Source organism: Grammomys surdaster, unplaced genomic scaffold (genome assembly GCF_004785775.1).
Source record: "Grammomys surdaster isolate TR1022 unplaced genomic scaffold, NIH_TR_1.0 225, whole genome shotgun sequence".
Lineage (NCBI taxonomy): Eukaryota > Metazoa > Chordata > Mammalia > Rodentia > Muridae > Grammomys > Grammomys surdaster.
The window spans coordinates 5816317-5824243 of NW_021604670.1; the positions used below are offsets into that span (position 1 = coordinate 5816317).

General features: G+C 41.9%; 1 pseudogene; it reads left to right on the top strand.

Moving 5' to 3' along the window:
- The first annotated feature begins 5647 nt into the window (after positions 1-5647).
- Positions 5648-7588, top strand: LOC114625998 (annotated as a pseudogene).
- Positions 7589-7927: the final 339 nt, after the last annotated feature.

Genomic DNA, 7927 nt, shown 5'->3' on the forward strand with positions numbered 1-7927 from the left:
TCTCTCTCTCTCTCTCTCTCTCTCTCTCTCTCTCTCTCTCTCTCTCTCTCTCTCTCCTTCTACTGAACTGTTACTTGCTATTCTTTCTTTCATCAGCTTAGCTACAGAAGACACTTCTTACGTGCTTTGGTGAAAACTTACACTACTCATCTCAGTCCTGCTGTATCTCATAAAACTCATGGAGAGTTTCCCCCAGTTATGTCCATATTACTATGGTTGTCAAATTCAGATAAATACACACACACACACACACACACCACAAAGAAAATTACAGATCATCTACCTGATAAACATAGACACAAAAAATGTCAATAAATCCTGAAACACTGAATTCAAGATCACATCAGAAAGAACATTCATCGTGACCAAATTGGCTTCACTCCACAGTTAAACACAGATCCATTAATGTTATCTATCACATACATAGATAGACTCAAAGATAGAATCACATGATTATCTCAACAGATAAATTAAACATTCCTTCATGACAAAAGTCATGGACTGTGTAGAGGTGGAGGGAGCATACATCAACATAACAAAAGCTATATACAACAAGCCAACTTCACACTAAATGGAGACATACTCAAAGCATTCCTGCTAAGACCAGGACACACATGTCCATTGTCTACACTCCTACTCAAGATAACGGCTGAACTCCTGGCTAGTGCAGTAAGACGAGAAAAGAATATAAAAATAATATAAATAATAAAAGAAGTTAAACTATCAGTATTTGAAGATGACATTATTCTATACATGTGACACTAGAGACTCCATCAAAAAAAAACCCTAAGAACTGATAAATCCTTTCAACAAAGTAGCAGGATACAAAATTGAATAATTTCAGCACTATTTTCTCTTGAACAGCCAGTGCATTTAATTTGCAACAGTAATGTGCATTATTAATCTCAAAGGCTTAATTTTAAAATTAAGAAAAAAATGTAGTTAACCAAAAAAGGCTCTAAAACATAAAAAGAAAGTTGTGCTTAGTTAAGAGTCTTTTTCTTCCCTCAGAAGATTATAAATTTCTTTTATTTTTTTAAGTAATTATATTCTCTTTTGTGGAACCATGAAATATCACACTGAGTGAGGTAACCCAGATTCAGACCATCACTGCATGTCCTCTCTCAGCTGTGGTTCCTCGCTCCAGATCTTCAGAGGTGAGTATATAACCTGGAGGAGCCACAGAAACCAGAAAGTAAGAGACTGTAGATCAGGAGTGTAGCTCTAGAGAAGGGAACCATGGGATTAAAGTGATATAAAGGGGAAATGATAAAAACCGAATATGGGACTCAAGTGGGGAGAGAGGAGGGAGAACAATACAAAGAGAAAGTGGGGATGGATAAAAAGCACTAAGGATGCTGGAAAAAGCTCTAGGGAACCATTCTACTGTATAGTTACAACATATAATACAAGTACGTATATGTGTGTATGTAGGTACATAACCTAAATAAAGTTATACCAATTTGAGTAATAATACTCCCCACAAAAGCCATAGACAGATTATCAAACAAAAACTGCAGGACCGGATCTGAGAAACCTCCTTTCAAGTTGTTCATCAGGGTAGTTTAAAACAGTCCACAGATAATCTAGGCTACAGCTGTTCTCCTAATCACCACCCAAAGTTGAAGGTAAGTCTCTGATGCTGAGGGTACCACACGCTTCGGACACAGAACTGAGAGGAAGTAAGCTGGAAATGACCTGAAAGCCTCCTCTCTGAGGACGAGCTTTCAAGTAACAGAAGATGCCATGCAAGCTGCCGAAGGGAAAAAAGCAATTAATTTTATTTATTTTTTTAGGTAGCTGTATTCTTTTTGTGGAGCCAGGAAATATCATATTGAGTGAGGTAATTAAAAGTCTTACCCAGCCGAGACACCTCTGAACTCCAACAATGACCAGTCCAGCAAGATATTCCTAAATGAGCAATAGTAATAATTATGTCTTGGCAGTAACCAACAGCTATAAGCCCCACTGAACAAGAAAGAAATCATGCCTGGCACATTAACTCTGGTCATCTTTATTTTTTTAATATGTCTTTTTATTAGATATGTTGATTTTTTTTTTAGAACCAAAGTCTTTAGGTTAAATTTTAGCCACTTCAGAGTAGAACTACACTTCTGTGCTTCAGTTTCTTCACTGGTAGATTAAGGGTAATAGTTACTGCACTCTAAAGTTGCTCTTAGGATGGCAAGTAATGCTGGACAATGCCTTCATCAGCCTCAGCACCATGTAGAGACTATGCTTTTGCCTCTGTGGTGGAAATGATAATAACAATGACAGGAACACAGAGGAAACCCCAGCAGAGGTGTGTGAGAACCTATCACGGTAGAGTTGAGTTTTGTTTCCTTCATCCTGTTTATCTACATATCAACCATTATTAGAATCTAATTTTAATATTTTTAAATACTAACATAATTTTTTTTAGGCAAGAAATTAAGCTTGGGCAGACTACTCTGGCTCTGCCCTGCCCTTGATTTATACACTTGGGAAATCACCTTTTGTCTTCCTATGTTTCATTTCTCCAGTGTGTAAAAATGGGAAGGGAAAGGCCTAGGCACCACCACATAATCACAGAGCCCTCCACATGCTCAAAAGCACCCGGTATGCAGTGACTCATTGGGAAACACTTATGACTTCTCATGTTACCCCGTTACCTTGATATCTGCTGCAGATGACCTGTATTTCCCATATTTCAGAGATGAATTCCTCAGAGGGGTTCAAAGCTAGTGCCCAAGACCATAAGCTATGGACTTCAAAAGCAGGATTGGAGAAAGGCTAGCTAAGCACAGTTTCAAGTTCCAGATGAGATCTGAGCTCTACTGGAACTGGGACGTTTTAACTTAGCCACTGAACTTCAACTCTGAAGAGCTCTCTGCCTGAGTGGTGTTACCAAGACCATGTGTGCTAAGGGAAATCACTTTATTTATGAACAACTAGCCCATAGAGGGCGATGTCCTTCAATCATGACTGACTGACTCAGACTGGCAAACATCTTCAAAGCTTTAATCCAAAAACCTAGTATTTCAAAGGTGTCCTGCTGTTACCATACTTGGCAAGTCTACCTGGGAATTGACTAAAACAGCTCAATAGCAGTGAGAGGTCTTTCATACCCACAGAGCAGCAGAGAGAAGGATGAGGGAAGTGGTCACTGTTTTCGGAAGACATTCGGAAAGTGTGACTTTTTTTTTGTTCCTTCTTGTTCCTCCCCCTTTTTCACCAACACACTTCTGTGCTCCCCTGATTTGATGGATCACAGACCAAGGGCACGTGAGAGTAAAGTCATCGTGGCATTCACTGCCACAAAGTTTTCAGCCACTGGACTGGAACATCCGTGCCTCTTCAAAGGTAGCAGCATAAAGAGGAGGGAGCAATAGAGCTACAGTCTTGAAACCCAGGAACCTTTACAGTGTTTGGACAACCCCATTAAACTAGAATACTCGATCTTCAATAATCAAAATCATAGTTAAAAGTTAAAGATACACATCCATTTTCTTCACTGTAGTCAGAATAGACACTTTCTATATGCCACGTAAAGAATAAGATGCATTAACGCCTTAGGGTCTCATGATTTTATGAGGTAAGCACAATTATTATACCCACATTCATTCAATGAGGGGGCTGAAGCAAAGAAATATTGGGTAACTTTCCAAATGTCACGGGGGTGGGGGGGGTGGGGGGGGAAGTGCTGGGATAAGAATTCTCACTATCCCAGTGGCTACACTCCAATGCTGGCACATCCTCCGAGTTTCTGATTGCCTCTGGAAGGCAGCCATAGTCTTGGTAAGTGCCAATAAATGAGAATTGTTTAAACAAATCCTTTTCATGGATTCCCTGACCCATTTAAGCAGTTCTATATTAATCAGCTGTTGTGATGAAAATAGACACAAGGACTGGTGACCGCATGGGTTAATTGCAAGGACAGCTGCTTGCTGTTAGATCTTGGACCACACAGGTGGAACTGTACTGACCTAACGTACCCATGCATGGGTTTAGGGGATCAAGTTTCACTGTTCTGATACAAGGGTCTGACTGTGACGTGTGTAGCTATTAAGAAGGAAAGGCGGAGAAACAGCCTAAGTAAGGACTCTGACCAATTTCTTTCAGGGGCTGCAGTACACAAATCTGCCCTCCTCTTAAAGCCATGAAGTTCTTCCTTCTTCCCGAGCACTCCTCCTCTGCAAGCCAAGGACTGATAAGGAATGAGAACAAAAAAGCAGGAGCCTTACTGTCTCAAGTGGCTTATTGGCATCTCTGAGATTTTCACACAGGGTGGCACCCGTTGGGCTGGTTTATACCCATCAGAGCAATAATTTATTTTTATCCCTCCTCCCTATTGGGCGAGGCAGGGAACATACCAAAAATATTTAAAAAGAAATCTCCCTTGCTCACTGTCTGTCTCTCTGTGTCTCTGTCTCTGTCTCTCTCTCTCTCTCTCTCTGTTCCCTTCTTTCTGCTTCTATTTCTGTGTGTCTCTCTCTTTCTGTGTCTCTGTGTCTCTGTCCCCATCTTCTCTCTCTCTGTCTTTCTCTGTCTCTGTCTCTCTCTCCCTCTCTCTGTCTCTCTCTATCTCTCCCCCCCACCCCCTGTCCCCTTCTCTCTTTACTTCTCTGCTCTTCCTTCTCCCCTCACCTCTCAAGCACATAAGGTGTGGCCATTAACAGAGGTGGTAAGATCTGAGCACAAGACTGGACTGGAAGATAAAACGGGAAGGGCTGTTGATAAGGGAACGAGAATCCCACTTGGACAGCTAACCCTGCTGTTACAGACAGCTGCCATGGAGGCACAATCCTGAGAGTCACATCAGGATCCAACCATTTCTCTTCCATCATCGTGGGCAAAGCTGCTTGGGGATTATGGTTCTGGTGACCTGTTACAAGTCTCAGAATGGCCAGGAGGAACAGATGAGATCACACCCAGCAGACCTTCTGTCAAGGCTAAAAAGAAAAAAAGAAAAAGTATGTTCTCTGAGGTTTGTTCTTGCCTCATACTAACCAGGAGCTGCCCTTGACCTTTGGACCTCTTCCCAGGCCCAGGAGAGGTAAAACTCTGATACTGCTTTGGGTGTGACCCCAGCCAGCCTTGTTAATAAACATTCCTTCCTGTTTCTCCACAATGACAGAGGAGGAGGGAAGCAAGGTCCGAGGACAACAGCAGAGGTCATGCCAGGCACAGAAGCAGCAGGAGCTAGATCTGAGTCACTCCCTGTTTTTTGGGGGTTTTCCTATTTGTGTGGTTCATTCACTAAAGCCAATCCCGAGATTTGAGGTGCTATGAACTGTAACCTGCCTTTTCCTGTAACTTGCAAATGGGTAAGCAATTTCCATTTCTGTCTTCCCTATTTTACTTCTTTTCTCATGGCACCAAGAACTTAGTCTTCATTTTCCAGGTGAAGCTTCCTACTTACTTCCTACATCAAAGGAACACTGTGCTGGTACACTTAACTTTGTGTCTACTTAAATGCTATTTTAACAGGATGCTCAAGCTCTGCGAATACTTCCCTAGGTTTTAGACTAAAGTGGATTACATTATAAAGGAGCAGAATGTCATAATATATAACACCAGTGAAGCTTGAGCTCTCTGTGTGCTTAGCATGCATGAGGTTCAACCTCTAACATACAAAAATCAAATGTCCTCGCTGGCGGTTGACAGCATGCCTCAACGTGTGTGCTCCCACCACGGCCTCTCAGAAGTGCTTCGACTATCCACAGTCCTTTGCCAGATGAGACCAGTGTCCTGGGCACCTTGCTCTTCCTCTCACGGGGGCCTATGCCAAAGATGTAAATTTGGTGCGGATGCTGAAGCCTTAATATTTCAAAATGTATACCTTTAAGCAGATGCTCCAGCTGTGTTACAATGGGGCTAAAGGGAAGAACAGTGATTATTGAACAGAGTTGGGGAAATCTCAAAGTTACAAAGGATGGAGGTCACTGTTGCAAAGCCAACTGATTTAAAGGATAAATACAAAAGCATAGGAGCTAAACTTGTTCAGAGCGTTGCCGATAACACAAAGGAGGAGGCTGGGGATGGCACCACCACTGCCACTGTTCTGGCATGGTCTATTGCCAAGGAGGGCTTTGAGAAGATCAGCAAAGGGGCTAATCCAGTAGAAGTCCAGAGAGGTGTGATGTTGGGTGTTAATGCTGTAATTGCTGAGCTTATAAAAACAATCTAAACCTGTGACAACCCTGGAAGAAACTGCTCAGGTTGCTATTATTTCTGCAAATGGAGACAAAGATATCAGAAACATCATTTCTGATGCAATAAAAGGTTGGAAGAAAGGGTGTCACCACAGTGAAGGATGGAAAAAACCCTGAATGATGAATTAGAAGTTATTGAAATGAAGTTTCATAGCAGATAGATTTCCCCATATTTTATTAATACATCAAAAGGTCAAAATGATGAATTCAAAGATGCCTATATTCTGTTTTCTAGTGTCCTGGCCATAGTACCTGCTCTTGAGATTCCCAATGTTCACTGGAAGCCCTTGTTCATCATTGTTGAAGATGTTGATGGAGAAGCTCTAAGAACACTGGTTTTGAACAGGGTAAAAGTTGGTCTTCAGGTTGTAGCAGTCAGAGCTTCAGGGTTTAGGGACAATAGAAAGAACCAGCTTAAAATATATGGCTATTGCTACTGATGGATCGGTATTTGGAGAAGAGGGGTTGAATCTAAATCTTGAAGATGTTCAAGCTCAAGACTTAGGAAAAGTTGGATAGACCAGTGTTAACAAAGATGGCACCATGTTTTTTAAAGGAAAAGATGACAAAGCTCAAATTGAAGAATGTATTCAAGACATCACTGAGCAGCTAGACATCACAACTAGTGAACATGAAAAGGAAAGGCTGAACGAGTGACTTGCTGAACTTTCAGATGGAGGAGCTGTGCTGAAGCACAGAGGGACAAGTGCTGTGAGAGTGAATGAGAAGAAGGCCAGAGCTAATGGTGCTCTCAGTGCTACAAGAGCAACTGTTGGTGAATGTATTATTCTCAGAGAAGGCTGCACTCTGCTTTGGTGCATTCCAGTCTTGGATTTATTATTTTTTTAAGATTTATTTATTTTTATTTATATGAGTTACCCGTAGCTGTCTTCAGTCACACACCAGAAGAGAACATCTGATCCCATTACAGACAGTTGTGAGCCACCATGTGGTTGCTGGGAATTGAACTCAGGACATCTGGAAGAGCAATCAGTGCTCTTAACCACTGAGCCCCAGTCTTGGATATATTAAAGTCAGCTAATGGAGATCATAAAATAGGTATAGAAATTACAAAAAAAAAAAAGCACTCAAAATTCCTACAATGACTATGCTAAAAATGCAGGTGGTAAAGGATCTTTGATAGCTGCAGAGTTCCTCAGAAGTTGGTTATGATACTATAGTCAGAGATTTTTTTGACCATGGTAGGAATTGATCATTGATCCAACCAAGACTGTAAGAGCTGCTTTACTGGATGCTACTTGGGCTGCCTCCTTTCTATCTACAGATAAAGCTGTATATGGACAGAGATTCCTAAAGAAGAGAATGACTCTGAAATGGGTGCAATGGATGGAATGGAAGGGGTTGTGTGGGAGGCAGCATGTTCTAACTCCTAAAATAATGCTTTGCCCTTATCAATGAAGCGTGACAGGAAGCTCAAGGCAGGTGGGGGGATGGGGTTGGGGATGGGGACATGCCAGAGACCTGGGAGGGGAGAGTCTATGGGAGTGACTCTAGATTAGACTCCTAGCAGTAGGGGATATGGAGCCTGAAGTGGCCACCTCCTGCAATGACTTGATGTGTCAGGGTGGGTTGGTACCCAGGGGAGCTTCCTCCTTCTCAGGAGAGAAGGGGAAGGGACCTGTGAGGTCGATGCTGGGAGGAAAGAAATGTAAAGTGAATGAATACATACATACATACGTACGTACATACACACACACACATACATACACAAA